The sequence below is a fragment of the Peromyscus eremicus genome, chromosome 16_21, assembly GCF_949786415.1.
Source record: "Peromyscus eremicus chromosome 16_21, PerEre_H2_v1, whole genome shotgun sequence".
Classification (NCBI taxonomy): domain Eukaryota; kingdom Metazoa; phylum Chordata; class Mammalia; order Rodentia; family Cricetidae; genus Peromyscus; species Peromyscus eremicus.
This window is the reverse complement of record NC_081432.1, coordinates 55,370,528-55,389,407: the sequence shown is the minus strand read 5'-3', so window position 1 is coordinate 55,389,407 and position 18,880 is coordinate 55,370,528. Positions and strand designations below refer to the sequence as shown.

General features: G+C 39.9%; 1 long non-coding RNA gene across 1 annotated transcript; it reads left to right on the top strand.

The window, feature by feature from the left end:
• Positions 1 to 46: 46 nt before the first annotated feature.
• Positions 47 to 14,656, top strand: LOC131926242 (uncharacterized). Its single transcript, XR_009383455.1, has 3 exons — positions 47 to 132; positions 4,853 to 4,898; positions 14,406 to 14,656. It is a non-coding gene; the product is annotated as an uncharacterized LOC131926242 (long non-coding RNA).
• The last annotated feature ends 4,224 nt before the right edge of the window (positions 14,657 to 18,880 follow it).

Genomic DNA, 18,880 nt, shown 5'->3' with positions numbered 1-18,880 from the left:
GTCATTGACCCCTCTGACTCCTACAAGACTTTATCCTCCCCTTCTGCAGGATTCCCTGAGCTTCTTCTCTGGGTCTCTACATCTGTTTCCATCAGTTGCTGGATGAAGCAAGCCTCTCTGATGACAACTGGGGTAAGCACTAATCTATAAGTAGAGCAGAATATCATTAGGCATCATTACATTGACATTTATTTTTCCTCCAATCATGTTTGGTTCTATCTCTGGGTCATCCAGCCTTTGGGTCCTGGTGCTTCAAGCAGCGTCAGGTGTTGGCTTACTTTCCTGGCATGAGTTTAAGGCTAGACTAGTCATTGGTTAGACACTCCCTCAATCTGTAGACCACTTTTACCTCTTGGGCATAGATACCCAAAGGGTGCTCAATCATAGCATAAGGACATGTGCTCAACTATGCTCATAGCAGCTTTATTTGAAATAGCCAGAATCTGAAAACAACCTAGTTGTCCCTCAACCAAGGAATGAATAAAGAAAATGTGGAGTATTACTTAGCTGTTAAAAAAAAATGACATCATGAAATTTTAGGGCAAATGGATGGAACTAGAAAATATCATCCTGAGTAAGGTAACCCAGGCCGAGAAAGACAAACATGGTATGTCCTTTCTCATAAGTGGATATTAGCTGTAAAATAAAAGATAAGTATGCTACAATCCATATACCCAGAGAGTCTAGGTAACAAAGAGTGATCATGGAGTGGGGAGGGGATGCCTGGATCTCCCTGGAAGAGAAAATAAAGAGATTTCATGAGTAGACTGTGGGCAGGTCTACTAATTTCCAGTCTACTACTGGAAAGTGAAGGGCGGGGGGGGGGGGCAATTTGGGGTCAGGTAAAAACCTGGCACAAGAGAATCTCCTAGGAATCTACAATGGTGGCCCCAGCCAAGATTCATAGCAATATCAGATAAGTAGCCTGAACTAGCTATCTTCTGTGACCAGGCAAGAATTCAAGTGGAGGGAATGTAACATCAACCCAGTCATATAACCTTCAACCTACAGTCTGGCCTGCCTATGCCATGTGCTGGTGCCCTACTCATAAGTTATCTATTGGGCTTCCTGGTAATGTAACTGCCTTAGAGCCAGCCGTGTGCCTGTAAATCACCTCCAATAAACTCACTGATCAACTGGACTGGACTTAGACTAAATCTCTTCTCTGTCTTTTCAATAGCCCCACTATGTAAGGTGAATGGGCAGTTTTAATTTTCATGTCTCTCCAGAGCATGTCACATGACTACTCAAACATATTAAGATCCTATTTCATTGTCGTATTCCTGCTGTGATACAAGTTGCTATTGCTATTATTCTTGGGCTGATCTTAGATTCTGTGGCCTTCCTCTAGGCTTCCCCTCTAGTTCTCTTACAGTTCAGTTGTTGAAACACCACAAACACACACACACACACACACACACACATACACACACCCATACACACACACACCCATGTAATTTCTTAGAGCATACATCAATAATCGTCAAAGCTTACAGAAAAAAATACAAACACTTCAATATTAGCATTGAGACTCTATAAACTGGCTCTTGTTCAGCTTCTTTAAGAAATTTTCATGTGGTTCCTTTCAGTATCCAGTCTTGAAAGGTCCTCTGTGTGAAATAAAATGCAAGGTGGAAAGATCTTGTAAGAATGGAGGGGGTCCCATTTATTAATTGCTGTTCTCAGTGTCTGTGCTACTGGTGTTATATTTAGGAAGTGGTCTCCTGTGTCAATGAGTTCAAGACTACTTCCTTCTTTCTCTTCTATCAGGTTCAGTGTAACTGGTTTTATATTGAGGTCTTTGATCCACTTGGACTTGAGTTTTGTGCATGGTGATAAATAGGGATCTATTTGCAGTCTTCTACACATTGACATCCAGTTGTACCAGCACCATTTGTTGAAGATGCTTTCTTTTTTCCATTGTACAGTTTTGGCTTCTTTGTCAAAAATCAGGTGTTCATAGGTGTGTAGGTTAACATCAGGGTCTTCAATTCAATTCCATTGGTCCATGCTGTGGGATGTTCTGTATGGCAAATGTGTTGCTAATTAGTCAATAAATAAAACACTGATTGGCCATTGGCTAGGCAGGAAGTGTAGGTGGGACAAGGAGGAGAATAAAGCTGGGAAGTGGAAGGCTGAGTCAGAGAGACACTGCCAGCCGCCATGATGACAAACAGCATGTGAAGATGCCGGTAAGCCACAAGCCATGTGGCAAGGTATAGATTAATGGAAATGGATTAATTTAAGCTGTAAGAAGAGTTAGCAAAAAGCCTGCCACGGCCATACAGTTTGTAACCAATATAAGTCTCTGTGTTTACTTGGTTGGGTCTGAGTGGCTGTGGGACTGGCAGGTGATAGAGATTTGTCCTGACTGTGGGCCAGGCAGGAAAGCTCAAGCTACAGGTCCACATGTTTTTATGGTAAAATGGGACTTCCTGAAACTGATAAGCTTCTGTAAGGCAAAGGACACAGAAAATAAGACAAAACGACAGCCTACAGAATGGGAAAAGATTTTTCATGAACCCCACATCTGACAGAGGGCTGATCTCTAAAATATATAAAAAACTCAAGAAACTAGACATCAAAATAGCAAATAATCAAATTAAAAAATATGCTATAGAGCTAAACAGAGAATTCTCAAAGGAAGAATTTCAAATGGCTGAAAGACATTTAAGGAATTGTTCATCATACTTAATTATCAGGGAGATGCAAATCAAAATGACTCTGAGAAACCATCTTACACATGTCAGAATGAATAAGATCAAAAGCACTGCAGAAAGCTTATGTTGGAGAGGATGTGGAACAAGGGGAACACTCCTTCACTGTTGGTGGGAGTGCAAACTGGTGCAGCCACTTTGGAAATCAGTATGGCAATTTCTCAGAAAATTGGGAATCAATCTACCTCAAGACCCAGCTTTACCACTCTTGGGCATATACCCAAGGAATGGTCAATCATACCACATGGACACATGCTCAACTATGTTCATAGCAGCATTATACATAATAGCCAGAACCTGGAAACAACCTAGATGCCCCTCAACTGAAGAATGGATTAAGAAAATGTGGTACATATACACAATAGAGTACTACTCAGCAGAGAAAAATAATGACATCATGAGGTTTGCAGGCAAACAAATGGAACTAGAAAATATCATCCTGAGTGAGGTAACCCAAATTCAGAAGGACAAACATGGTATGGAGCCACTCATAAGTGGATTCTAGATATAAAGCAAAGGGTAATCAGGCAACAACCCACAACTCTGGAGAAGCTAACAGGGAAGACCCAAAGAGGGATGCATGAACTGCCCTGGGAAAAGGAAATAGATGAAATCTCTATGAGTAAACTGGGGAGGAGGGGTGGACAATGGAGGGTAGGGGATAAGGGATGAGAACATAAGGGAATGGGATAGCTGAGCTGGAACAGAGAGGGATGGGAGAAGCAATGAAAGAAATACCATGATAGAGAGATATCATGAGGATAGAGAGAAACCTGGTGCTAGGGAAGTTGCCAGGAATCCCCAAGGATGACCCCAGCCTGTATTGCTAGCAATAGTGGAGAGGGTGCCTGAACTGAACTGGTTTGCCCAGAGATCAGACCTGTGAATACCCTAAGAGTCAGCACAGAGCTTTTCTCCACTGACTGATGGAAGCAGATGCAGAGATCCACAGCCAATCACTAGACAGAGCTCAAACAGTCCAGTCAAAGAAAGAGAAGAGGGATTCTACGAGCAAGTGCATCAGGATCAGGATGGGGAAACCTGCAGGGACAACCAAACCAAACTAGAGGGAACTCATGAAAGTTGGATCAATGGCTGTGGAGCCTACACCCTTTGCATGTTGAGACAGTTGTGTAGCTTGATCTGCTTGGGGGGACTCCCGGTGGTAGGATCAGAATCTATCTCTAGTGCATGAGTGGGCTTTTTGGTGCCCACTACCTATGATGGGACACCTTGTGCAGTCTTGAGGCACGAGGAAGGGCTTGGACTTGCGTCTACTGGATGTGCCTCACCATGGGAGGCCTTGCCTTCTTGTGAGAGGGAATGGGGGTTGGGTTGGGAAGGAGAGGCTGGGGGGCAGGAGGATGGAAGAGTGGGATCTTTGATTGGTGTATAAAATGAATGAAAATTTTTTCTTAATAAAAAATTAATTAAATAAATAAATTTAAAGAAAAGAATGAAGAAGAATCCCAAATAAGGATATTTTTTACCTAAAATTTTATGATTTATATTGTTTTGAATATATAGCATTTTATTTTTGTGATAGCATATGAATATTTTCTGTCAATAAGCATATAAAGAAATGTTCCAAAGAAAATTAGTCTCATAACTTAAGAGCCAAGGTCTTTTGGCTATACGGAAATCACAAATGTGTTTTTTGTGTTCTTTCTGTGCTTAGTTTGGGTTGCCAACATAACTTTATTTGTATCTTGGCTTTGTGGAGTCAATTACCTTTGATTCTGATTTAAATAGTGGCTCAAGCTACTTATCAGCCAAAAGACCTTGGGGAATGTGCTCAGTCTTTCTGGTTTCTGCTTATTTGTGGAAAAGTTTCCTCATATGTATGCAAACTTCCTAAATGGGGCTCCTTGTGATGTTTTGAAGAATAGAGTCTGGTTCACAGCAGGTGCCTGATAATTATTTACTGAATAGACAGAAATGAAATATAAGCTTAACTTAGGCTTGAAAAGGCATTTGTAGTTCAACAACAATACATGAGTCTTGCCATGCTGAATACCTCCAAATTTCCTTTGGTCTCTCTATTCAGAGGGAACATTTCAGTTACTACACAGGGTCTAAAGTTCATGGGTACCTGCTCAAATCTCACTAGATGTTTGATATTACTGCTTTTACAGAAGGAAGATGCTACACTTTCTAAAGTCAGCACTGCCGATTAGTGAGGTGAGTGGAAATGCCTTTGTAGTAGGAATGTTTTTGAGGGCTCTAGTTAGTTCTCCATCAAAAGGCATGAGAGAACTCCTCAAAGGGAGGAATTAAAGGGCTCTTGATTTCATATTTTTAATGTCACCACGTTGGTACAGGCACAGCAGAGAAGAGCAGGTTACAGGATGACTATCAGAGAGAAAAGACAGAAAGTCTGAACCTCTCTTCTTTTCTTTTTCAGTATTTTGTGAACCCAAGGGATGACACTTTTGGTATTTAGGGCTTGCCTTCCCCTTAAGTGACTTTCTCTGAACGTGTCCCCACAAATAAACCAGAAATGTGCTTTACTAATCTCTTAGATACTTCTTAATTCAATCATGTTGAAAATCTAGCGAAACTGTCATATCTATTGGGTATATTTCCAATTGTGTGTGTGTGTGTGTGTGTGTGTGTGTGTGTGTGTGTGTGTGTGTCTGTGTGTCCAACAATAGATCAGGAGTGTGCTCTTTGGTTATCCCCGACTACTGCTTTTCTTTTTGTTCTCTCATTCATTTGTTAGAATCACTGTGTTCACAGACAAATCTGCCTAAGAGTTTTGGACAACTCTCTTTGAATCTGGTGTAAAGCCTCGGAGTTTGGTCTCCAGCAATGTACTTTTCCCAGACTCCTCTCTGAAGAGCACTAAGAACTGAGGCTGATACCTCTCCTTTTCTCTCTGAATGCTCTCTGGAGTCAGCCATGGACAGACAGTGAGTTCTACATTCTAAGATATCCAGGGACAGTTTGACTGCGCCAGTGGTCCAGAAGGCCCTGGAACCACATGAGATAGGTTAAATGGAATTTCAAAAACACTGCAAGAGGTAAACATATAAAAATAAATTAGGCACACACAAAGCCCATAATGGTAATGAGTCAACAGTTTCTTTAAGACACGAAGGGGAAAAAAAGAATAAGAAAAAAAAAAAAAAGGACATGCAGTCTCCTACTATTTCCAAAATGTTTTGAAAATCTAACAGATACTGCATGTTCTCAGCCATCTGCTACATTTTCATAAACATAAACATACCCATTAATAGGTCTCCATGGGACTTTAAAATTTATTCTCCTAGAGTCTAAAATTCTGTCTTTCACTTTTATGCTACTACATTAACTTATCCTCTAGCTTTTGTATTTTAGGTTTTTAGTTTTTCATTCTAGCGTGAGTGTTTAGTTTGCTGTGTTATTTGTTCTTCTGGATATGAGAATAAAACTGAACATGCTTATCTTTTGAAGACATATTTGTTCTGCTATATTCTGTCCCGGCAAAGAAAAGATAGTGTCATACACAGCTGCAATCCATAGAAATGCTCAAAATTTATACCAAAAAAAAATTGTAGTATTGCCCTTCTGCTGGCAAAGAAGAGCCACCAGGAAAGAAGAGACAAGTCAAAAAGGAGCCACGTTGTGCTTGCCTGATATACATGCTGACACACTAAACAATTAATCCCTCCTCAGTAATTTTAAGGTGGGAGCAAAGACAACAAATCCCACCATGACACATTGCTTTCCTTAGAAACTATTTGGGGATCATTTCTGAGGACAATTGCTGGTTTTCACTATCCCAGAAGGAGATTATCTAGTATAATTGTGAATGAGTCAAATTGGCTGCAACATGGAATTAAGGGTTCGAGAGAGAAGGCTTTCTGTTCTTTCTTGGGAAAGCTAAGGAAGAAATCTATCAGAGCAAGAACAGTTAAAAAAACAATGTTGCTTATCGAAAAGCTTTTTGTTCCAGCCCCACCACCCCATTCCCCCATGCTCCCATCCCCCATACTCTACCCTCCATTGCCCCCCCTCACCCCCAGTTTACTCAGGAGATCTCATGAATAGGGACAGAGTAGGAGAGCAATGAAGGAGATATCTTGATAGAGGGAGACATCATGGGGATAGGGAGAAACCTGGTATGAGGGAAGTTCCCAGGAATCCACAGAGATGACCCCAGCTTAGACTACCAGCAGTGGTGGAGGGGGTGCCTGAGCTGGCCTACCTTGGTGATCAGATTGGTGAATGCCCTGTCATCATAGAGCCTTTATCCAGTAACTGTTGGAAGCAGATGCAGAGCCATGGCCAAGCACCAGGCCGAGCTCTGGAAGTCCAGTCAAAGAGAGGGAAGAGGGAGTCTATGAGCAAGGGACATCAAGACCATGATGGGGAAATTTACAGATACACCCAAACCAAGCTAGTGGGAACTCACGAACTTTGGACAGACAGCTGCGGAGCCTGGGTGGGACTAGGCTGGGCCCTCTGTGTGGTCGAGAGTTGTGTAGCCTGGTCTGTTTGAGGGGCCCCTGACAGTGGGAATAGGATCTATCCTTGGTGCATGAACTGGCTTTTTGAGCCCATTGCCTATAGTGGGACACCTTATACAGCCTTGATGCAGGGGGAGGGGCTTGGATCTGCCTCAACTGAATGTACAGGGGTTTGCTGACTCCCCATGGGAGTCCATACCTTTTTGGAGGAGGGAACTGGGGTTGGGTGAGTGGGGGGCTGTGGGGGAGAAGGCTGTGGGAAACAGGAAGAGGGATGAGGGGAGATCTGTGGTTGGAATGAATAAAAAAATTCTTAATAAAAGTAAGTAAATAAAAGCTCTCTGAATGCCTGACTGGGAAGGCATTTGTAAAGTAATGTAGTTCAGCTGAAACAATGCATGAATGGTGCAAGGAGAACTCTCAGCCTTGAGGCCCCTGGGTTCCCTACTTCATATTCATACTGTTCCCTGAGGCCTTTAACAACATGGAGGGTCTTTCCTCCCCATGTAACTACTGAGTTCATATGTTACTCTTTCACTTTTTAAAAATCACTTTTATCTTCACCTTTACCTAGGAAATGCTAATTCCTAAGGCTTTGCTTAGTGTTCTACATTCCTCCAGTTTGTGACTACAGGAGGAAATTCTCTCTCTCTCTCTCTCTCTCTCTCTCTCTCTCTCTCTCTCTCTCTCTCTCTCTCTCTCTCTCATACAGGCTTATATTGTTTTTATGTGGAGGCCAGAAGTCAGTGCTAGGCATTGTCCCTAATTGCTCTCACTTTTTGAGGCAGAGTCTCTCACTGAAAACAGAACTCACTGATTGTTTTGACTAGGTGGTCAATGAGTTCCAGGGATTCCCCCACCTCTGCATCAAGCCCTCTGCCCTGGGGTTACATATCCTTGTCACTTCACCCAGCTCTTAAGACAGGGATATGAACTAAGGTCCTAGGGTACTTCACAGGCTGAGTCTTTCCCCTGACTCCACTAAATACTCATATTCCCACATTTCTTCTCATTGTCTGTACATATAACATGTAGGAGCCCATTTTCAGGTTCCTAGTGGCTTTACTCAGCAGATCTGCATAGAGGGGATGATTGGACCACAGGCCTGAGTACAGGTGTTTGAGATGGTCTGCACTTGGCTGTGCTGGGGGGAGATCTTTTGCTCCATCCCTTGGTATTTCTATAAATACCTTAGGGCAGAGACAGTCAGGGCCTGTTGGAATAGGTTCCAGGCCCACTCCAGGCTATCCTGTATTTTCTGTTTATCTCCACAATCTAAATCCTTCTATATAGTCTTTCCTGCTGTTCTCACTCAAGAAAACTCTGGGGAAGTGTAGGGTTGGTGGGCAAATGCCCCGCAATAACATACAACTGTCTTTATAGTTGATGACATTTAGAGTTTGAGGGTAATTTTTCACAGAATTTCTTTGTAAGCTGCTGTTTGGTTTTACTTTTATCACTCATTTTTCAAAACAAGTCATGAACTACTCAAGAGGCTAAGTATAGGTTTCTGAGTACCAAATCACCTGCTTCAATCCTGTGCATGTCAAGGTCAGTAAACAGATGTTTATTTTTAAACTGTTTGTGTGGTTTGTCTCTTGGAAGGAAAATAAAGGTAAGGTAGATACACTTTTAATTCCTCACGACTCCCTCTATAGGAAAGTTACTTAATACCTGTTAGTCTTAGCTAGAAATAATACGCATTCCTAGTCATTTAATATTTGTTTCATAGTATTTAGAAAACTGCCTCAGAGTTTTCACATAATTCAATGATTAACTTTCATTTTTATTCATCATTTGATAGTATGAAAAGTTATATGAAAACATGGCTCTGATATAATATTAGTATAGCAAAAAAATCTCAGTTTATTGAATGTTGTTTTTCTCTTATAATTGTAGGGGGTGGTACAATTATAGTCTGGCTTTTTTGAAAAGTAATTTTGCATCCAATTACATAAATTACATATTGATTTCAATCATTGAAGATCTAGAAACAAAATAATAAAAATAGGCCATACTCAGCTGTCTCATAACTTAAGATTCATTATATACACAAGCATAAAATGGCACCTGCTCCTTCTGCCATGGCATGAGGCTGAAGCAGAAGAAGCAGTGTCCAAACAGGCCCATTAGCTTAGCCTCATCTCATCTGTCACCACAAGAACACCCACTGGAATATCTCCTCTAATGTAATGAGGAGGTGAGTCAGCACTGCTACACGAAGGGAGATGGCCTGGGCCTACTTTTCTTGTTGATTTACTGTCAGCTTCTATTTGAATTGTGCTGAATACAAAATGCAAAATGAACCTAATTCATCCCCGTAATGATCATTTCGAGCATCCTTGGCAGGCTATTCACCGCTCAGGGCAAGAGAAGAGAGAAGAAATGGATAAACAGCAGAAAGAGTGCTGTACACACATGTACATACCCCAGACCATGCACCCCCCCCCACACACACACATTCCCTACAGATTCCAGAGTGCACTGAACTCTTTTAAAGAGTATAAGTACAACAGAACTTCATGATATAGGAATAGGAAGAGAACTCTGCCAAAGTGGTTCCAGTTTAAGAAACCCAGCAGCTGAATGTGTGTGTGTGTGTGTGTGTGTGTGTGTGTGTGTGTGTGTGTGTGTTAACTTACTCACTATTCTTCTCATACAGGGAAGTAAAATCAAACTAGATGGACCAAACTTGATTTTCAAAGGTTACCATATGGTCACAGGAATATTTCTAGTCCTGCATGCTTTTCTGTGCCAGTGCCCTGTAGTTTCTGCCTTGTACTCAATTGTTTCCCTCATTAATACACAACTGAAATAACTGTGTCCACCTTTTAAACCCAGAACCTGAGCCTAAGATAGAATAGAACTTCAGAATTTCAGACTCTCTCCCTCTCCCTGCCCTTCTCTCTATATACATTTATAGTTTGGCCGTCACAGGATAAAGAATAGTAAAATGATGCCGGGCAGTGGCGGCACACGCCTTTAATCCCAGCACTTGGGAGGCAGAGCCAGGCAGATCTCTGTGAGTTTGAGGCCAGCCTGGTCTACAAAGCAAGTTCCAGGAAAGGCACAAAGCTACACAGAGAAACCCTGTCTTGAAAAAAAAATAGTAAAATGTCCCACATGGAGGGTAACTGAGGTGTATCACCCATAGAAGTGAGAAAGGAACCTTCTGAGGATTTTCACCCCCAACCCTACTATCTTCCAGCTTACCTCACAGATAATGAGCAACCAGAAAAACTGCTCCTGCTGAATTCTATTCAATCTCATGATCATCAGAAATAAGAGCACAATAAAGGACCATGCCACTCCATTACACTTGCGAATAATTTATACAGTCAAAGGAAACAGATGTTGGTCCCTAAAAATAAATGACTAAAGTCAAAAAACCTGAAATGGCTCTTTGGGAGCACGTGATGAGCAGAACTAGAGTGAAAAGATTGCTAGTGGGTGCCTGAAGGCCTCTGCTATGGATAAAGGTTTCAGTCTGCTCTCCAAAGTCTCACTGTGGAATTCTTAGCTCCTATAATGGTGGTTGAGGAGGTCAGAGCTTTGGGGTGTAATTAGGTCATAAAAGCAGAGTCCTCAATAGTGGGATGGTGCAACTTAAGGACACAACCAGAGGGTGGCAGAAAACAGTGCCACCCCAGTCACTGGATCTGGCTTGACTTTCTAGTCTCCAAACTATGGGAAAGTAATGTATCCTACTCCTAACTGATACAGTTCATTTTGAGGCAGCTGCAAAGTTGGCTAAAGAGACACCAGAACTGTTGACAGAAGTCATGAGATTCTACACTGAATCATGCCACTATAGCACAAGATACAGGGAAACAGAGGAGGATGGCCATTGTTCTTCACAGAACGAGAACTCATCTGTTTGTAGCTTCATGTGAATCAGAAGCCCCCAGTGAGCTCCTGAGTCCACGGCAGGAGGTTTTCAAGCAGAATTTGGATGTCTTTGGCTTTTCCCAATGACTAGGCAAAGCGTAAACAGAGTACAGCTAGAGAACAGCCTCTGTCTTCAAAATGATTTTGTAAGTCATACAGAGGACGCAGAACTGACTGGGTTTGATGAGAAATTTTTCTTATTCTTTCTCTTCAATGTTCTCAAGGTATGAAAGACTTCATAGTGAAGATAAAATTTATAATATGGCTCTCACATGTTTGCTACACTCTCAGAAAAACATAAATGTGTGGCTTTGCGGCACTCAGTTAGACACAGGCCAGCCCTCTGAGGCTCTTCAGGCATCCTCTCGGCCTTCAAGGGTTGAGAGGGCAGAGCCTCTAAGGAGGTCTTTAAGAGGCTAGAAGCTGCATTCTTTCATGTAACACTGTCAAGAAACTAATGAAAACAATCACATTGAATTATAATCTTCAGTTTTTTCATGTTTTAAACTTGATTTTTATTATAATTTTTCTTTATTCTTGAGAATTTTCATGCGTGCATACTATAGAATATGATAATATTCACACTCCCAGTTCCCTCCTCCAACTGTTCCTGAATTCCTTCCAACATGTCTACCTTCTGACTGTGTGACTTCTTTTTCTTCTTCTTATTATTAATTATTATTATTTGACAATCCAATAACTCTAACTAATACTTCCCATATGTCATGGGTATGAGGGAATCTGCTGGAGGAAAGTCCATCTGCTAGAACAAAGTTCTTCTTCCAAATCAAGTTTTAACTGGTAATGACATATAGAATCACATGATAAGAGATTCTAAATGAGGGATTGCCTAGGTTATGTCAGACATCAACATGTCTGTGGGATCTGACTTGATTGTTAATTGAGGTCTTAGGACTCACTGTGAGTGGGCCTGGCATGATTTCATGGGATGGACCCTAAACAACATAAAATGAAGAAAACCAGCTCTGCATAAAAATAAATGAGAGAGCAAGATGCATGGGCTTATTCTCTATTTGCTCTTGACTGTGAAACTGATATCTTAAGTTCCTGCCTTAACTTCCCTTCAATAATTTACCCAAAATTGTAAGAAAAATAAATACTTTCTTCCCTAAGTTGCTTATTGTCAGGGTATTTGTTATAGACACAGAAATGAAAATAGAACACTAAGATAACAGAAATATCTGATTATAATTATTATTAGGCATTCATACCATTAGTTAAGCACTGAATTAATACAATCCATTTAATTTAAATAATATGTCAATAGAATGAGTTCTTAAAATCTAAATCCTAAAAAGTGTGCTTGAGTTACCTAAACGTTTATAACTTTCACGCTTATGCCAAACCACTAATAATTCACAAAAATATCAGTGACAACACTCTCATCACAAACTTTTCTTTGTGACATGTTAATGTAGCAAATTAAAGTTTTCTATATGAGTGGAAAAATAATGTAGTAATGAGAGTCAGGCTGAAGGAGTTCATGGCTTCCTGCTCAATAACATTAAAAGGTTATGTAGAGGGTGAATTAAAAGTAAAAATACTTTTTTTTCTTACAAAGAGATCTTTAATTATACTTCAAGTGAAATATGGAAATTAGCAAGTACTTTTTCCAAATGTATAATCTTAAAATCATCTTTCTGTTTAATGATCTAAATTCTCTTTCTTGAGGAGTTATAAAAAGGCAAACCAGGAGAGAAAATAATTTAGCTTATTTGCATAAAAAATTTCCATATTTCTGAGCATTTACCTAATGTCCTTGACCAATATGAACTTAATCAGATCCTCCTTGCTATTGGCTGCCCTTAGCTGGCCTGAGATTACTTGGTTGCCACCCAGGTACTGCGTAGGCTCTTCTTGAAGACAAGAGGGCATCTTTATATTGGGTAAAAATTAAGCTTTACCTTTCTGTCACCACCAAGTGACATTGCCAAAAGCAAGTTACATGTATTTAGCTAAAAAGTCACTGTAACCTTTATATGGTTTCTCACTTTGTGATTTTCCTCCTTGGACGAGGCAAAAATAAGATTCAAATTAGTTATTACCTGGTCCCAGCATATGTGGTTAGTAACAAAGGCGGCCAAGGACCAAAACTGATCTCATATAACTTTAAGATGCAGGTGCTTTGCCCTACAGTGGTTTTAGTAAAATGCATTGTACATTAACAAATATAATGGCTGGAAAGAGAGTACAGTTGGTAAAATATTTGCTGTGCAACTACATGGACATAAATTCAAATCCCAGCACTCAAGTCAACAAACAAATTCATGAAGCAGGTACTGTGCTTTGCATTTGCAATATCAATATCAGGGAGGCAGAAACAAGAGAATCTTTATGAATTGGGGTTGCCACTCTAGTCAAGTCAGTGAGTTCCAGGTTGATGGCAGAATTTGCCTCAAAAAAAGATGGAAGTTACTGAGAGGGAAGTAAAAGCTGCTGCCCTCACAGACCATCTGGGCATGGGCAGCTTTATTCATGCTGCATCTCCTTTAAATGTCCTGATTTTCTTTTCTCCAAACCACAACTAAATCCTATGTGCCAATATAAACAGTTCTCAGCAGTGTCGGTTGTACTCTTCAGTACTCTGACCAGCTTCATCATTCTGTCTTTCTACCCTCCGATCTCCCATTAAGAGCAACTGGTTGGCTGAAATTTTGCCTTATTCTATGGGTGTTTAAAAGTATGTTTATTTTAATGTGGGCAGTATCAGAGTGTTCATCAAACTAGGGGATCACTGGTGCATCCTTACTTCACTTACCAGTGTCATAGGCTGTTTATATGTATCAGTAGAGTTAATCAATAAAACACTTCATTTGACAATTCATTCATTCATTCTTTCATTCATTCTTTCATTCATTCATTCAGTACTGTAGCAAGTACATGGTCCTTTGTGCAAAACAGTAGTCAAAGAAGTAATGTATTTTAATTGTTGAGAGAAAAAACAAACAAACCGTGAAGTTGAGGCAAGAGGACTGCTAATGTAAGACCAGCCTGTGATGCAGAGGAAAATCCTGACTCAAAACCCAGAAAACAAACAAACAAATCACAAAACTATGCAAAGAAAAGAAATGTCTTATGGCATAAAGAATATTACTATGTGCTTAAATGACCAAAAGAAGTGAATGAGTTACAGTGGTAAGGGGTTTAATACCCCATGATTTTTATCATGTTATTCCTGTTGAAAAATGATTAACAATTTATTTTCCTTCATTTTTGGAAGTTAAACTAATTAGCATGAGAATAAATCAGCCCACATCATTTCTGTGTATGTTCAATACATATTTCAGAGTTTACAGTCCAAATGCTGTGCCTGTGCTTCTTTCCTTAGATGCAGAATTGCTCCAAGTGAAGGATAAATTGGACATCAATAGAGTTTAAGAGACCTGTGGAAATAGGACCTTTGGAAGAAAGAGTCTTTTGGCGGCGGATACAATATTGGAAATACTGTTAGAAATCTGTATTCTCTTCATTACCAATTTCTACCCATTGCAAACTTTAGAAATTTTTGGTCTCCCACATTCTAAACTGCAAACAACCTTAAAATATTAAACATTCAAGATTACATGGTAAAACTGAACCTATCTGCATGAAAATTAGTAATAATAAAATTAATAATTGCTTTAATTTCATTTTTTATTAATGATAAAGCTGTTCCATTTTGTGTATCTCCTTTTCTCCCTTTATTCTGCACATCTTTTGGTCAAGAAACTGATACAAGTTACAAAACTATAAAAATAATCTTGGAATTATTAATATGATAGTTTCTTATGTCATAATTTAGGGAAAAAAGTATACTCTGGTAGTTTACTTTTAAAATTTCTTTTTGTCCAAAAAATGTGAAGAAAACATACTCTAAATACAATTTATAAATTTGTGTACACGGTAAAATAAAATTTGTGCTGAAATAGCATTTCATTCCCATTCTTTCCATTTTTCTATATTGTCCTTTGCCATGTGAATATCTGTATTTCTCTAAACATCAAAAAGGCTTTTTATTTTACCTTATTATTTTTATTCTGTGAGAATGATTTTATTGGACACTCAGAAAAATAATGTTTTAGTACTTCTAACTTGCACACATTTTTCACATTGGGACATTTTGTCCAGTATAATACTTAGAATTACGAACTGGACATGGCACCACCTCATGTTTGAATCACATGTTGGCCATTATTTCTTTCCTAATGGCTGGAATTTAAGCCCTTCTGTCCCTAGAATTTGGAGAAGAGGGAAAAAGACAAGGATAAACGTGCCCTGCAGAAAATGAAGTCCACAAATGGCTCCCTTACCCAACAATGCTTTTGAGACTGCAGTAGCTCTCTTGATTTGGGTGGAAGTGGCTGAAAGAAGCCACTTCAATACTGGAAAGTCATTTGGGAACTTCCCCAGGCCCAGGTTTTACTTATATTTCTTGTTGCTCATGTCTCTCTGTGGTTTTACAGGTGTCAGAAGTGATCACACATTGCCTTTCCTTCTAGATGACTAATAACGGGCAACTTGCAACCACTTTGATCCTATGATCTTGTTTTGCAGATCAGTCCCAACCCTCCAGTGTATCCATTGCATGAAATATGAACCAATGGCTGAGGGGTCACCAACTGGATCAGGCCCTCTGAGTGGGTGAGACAGTTGATTGGCCTGATCTGTTTGGGAGGCATCCAGGCAGTGGCACCGGGTCCTGTGCTCATTGCATGAGTCGGCTGTTTGAAACCTGGGGCCTATGCAGGGTCCCTTGGCTCGGCCTGGGAGGAGGGGACTGGACCTACCTGGACTGAGTCCACCAGGTTGATCTCAGTCTGTGGGGAAGGCTTTGCCCTGGAGGAGATTGGAATGGGGGGCGGACTGGGGGGAAGGTGAGGGGGGCGGGAGGGGGAAGAACAAGGGAATCTATGGCTGATATGTAGAACTGAATTGTATTGCAAAATAAAAATTAAAAAAAAAGTGAGGAGAGACTAGCTTTTCATTTAAACACCGAAGATGTGCTTCAGGTCAGGCTCTGAAAGTGGCAGAACTAGTCTTTACTTCAATTCCAAAGCTGTGTTTTCTTCTCAGTTGATGAGAACATTTTCCCGTGATTTTTCTCATGAGATAATTTGATTTCATCTTTGTTTAGATTGGTTTCTGAATAAGACATCATTATTTTAAAATATCAAATCAAGCTCTCTTTGATTTTGTGATTGTGTCTTCTGAGGAAGTCATTGACATTCAGACTACACAAACTCTCCACTGTTCTAAATTTTTTTCTCAAAAAGTTTTATTTCTTTATTCCTGAGAAAAAAAAAGCACAGTCTTGTGGTCCATTAGCTTGTCCTCTTCTCCAGCATCTCTGCTATCTGACCATCTGACCTGAATGAATGCAAGTTGGGGTCCCCTGATATCCTACTTGAGGCTTGCTTTCATCCCTAGAGGTGAAGATGACCTCATTACTATAAATCCAGTTGTAGCTACATATAGACAAGGATCAATTTCCTAACTACACTGTAGAGTATTATCATGGCTTCTCTAAACACACTTATTTTTTCTATATAATAATTGGTCAGCCAAATCATATATCTAGAATTTGAACAATGACACCTCTGTCCTACCTACTGCTCCAGTGTCTGCTTTTTAAAAAATAATAGAACAAACTGTTTGAGTCTGGAGTGCTTGAGTTTGTGTTTGAGTCCATGCTTACTCCTAGTCTCTGAATTCAGTCCATCACCCAGCATTAACTTCTTTGTCTGGCTATATCTTGAGTCCATTGATTTCTTTGCAATCTCAATATCAGTCTAACCACTATTTATAATGTTACTATTGTACCAGCTTCTAGTTCAAATGATCTTAACATGGTCATTCTATCATCTTCAACCTAATATTCTACACTAATGTGAGACATTTCAAAGAAATTAAAAATATTTTCTTTGTACAAAAGTCTCCATTTACCTTCCCTTTTCATTAGAACAAAGCTTATTCACCATGAGATGATAGAGCCAATGGGATGCCAATTTGCTCTCTTATTCCAACCCTTCGTAACATACATTCTGCCTGTGCTTACCCATCTTCCTTCTCTTTTGTTTATTTTTTTCTTTTTCCCAAGTATTTGGCTACTCTACTGTTTGTTGTAAACCACACATTGCTAGCATCTTCATACATACTCAAGCATTACAACTTATCTACTTTGTCTGCTAAGGTTACATCTGTGTATTATCCTCAGGAAAAGCTTCTGTACCTCAAACACCTTTGATCTTACTACCAATGATGGAAATCTTCCCACTCTTCTCATTCCTGTCACTATCTTAAATGCGCAGATAATTCTGATTTCAAGGAAATAGACCATGTTCACCCCACTCATCACTAATAGGTCCAACATGTAAGCAGTGCTCCACATGATATCTAAATATATACGGTAAAATCACAGATTTTACAAGAGTATAATTCAAAGCCCAGAGCCTTGACTAGGCAAGGTAGTAAACAAACAAGTAAATAAAACTAGTATTTGATGCAGTTCCTCATTAGAGGACTATATAAATGTTTCCACATGAGAGTTTAAAGTTCTTCTTATTTTATTCCAGGTGACATGTGGCATTTGGAAACTAGAAAAACACAAGAATACTGTATCATCTTGTCTATATAAGACAACTACTCACCTCACATCATCATATTTCACAGCTCCTATTGTGTTTATTTCATTGATTACTACCAACCAGCTAGAGAAATAAAGAAGAAACACGAAGGAAAAGAATATAGTATTGCTAGATGGACCTCCCTCTCAGGTGGTAGAAAGAAGTTGCGGAGAGTTTGTTGCTTACACTTTAAAAAAAAAAAAACATATTTATAACTCACGTAATATTATAATCGTAAAATATCACTTCAGTAATAAAGTTACCCTATCAGAAGGCTGATAGACACATATATTTAATTATTCTACAATTCATTAAATGTGTTAGGTCCTTGCATAGGCTTAATTTTATCATTTTTATTTTGAATTTAAAGTTTCAGACATTTATCCCTAAAGGAATCCTAGTAACAACATAAGAAATTGAGGTATTTATTTTTCTTCTGATGCTTTTATGATCTGGAAAAATCAGAATTTGCTATACTGACATGCATTAGGAGGGAAGCTTGGCAATATTATCTGTCAGAGACCATGATCCCCAAAAGAGAGTCTGTGAAACCATACCAATGGTTTCCTATTTATTGTGGCCCATTTCTTGCTGTAGTATGGACCACTGAGTCACACAACTTACCCTTTAGTCCATTCATCTTTACTTGCAAGTTATCATCGCCACAAATCATTGGTCTGGTTCCCGGCCTCTGCCTTCTGCTATGACACTGATAATGGGCTCTCACTGGGGCTCCTCTTGGATATCCTATTGTTGCTCTCTGTCATAGAGATCCTGAGTTTTGGATCTGTAGGTTCATCCCCTTCACCTGCTCCAAGAGTTCACAGATGAGGTGGATCTTGGAGTGAATGAACTCATAGCCCTAGCTCTGGGCCCGAGTAGTAGCTGGGTTGGTCAGCCCACCAGGTTACCCTCGTTATCACTACCAGTGCAAGCTCTCTCCAATACTGCCTAAGCTAGCTCACCCAAGGCATCCTGCAACAAGGGCCAGTTCTCCTGCTCTCAGGTTGTCATATCCAGGTCACCCACACTCACACCACCAGGCCAGGTCTACTGTTTTGCCCTGGCGAGATGCAGGGCCCTCTCTCCGGATTGCTGTAGGGGAAACATGGGGGGAAGGGGTTAGCTCTTTGCTCTTTTTTTTTTTTCTTTTTTGTTTGTTTTTTTGTTTTTCAAGACAGGGTTTCTCTGTGTAGCTTTG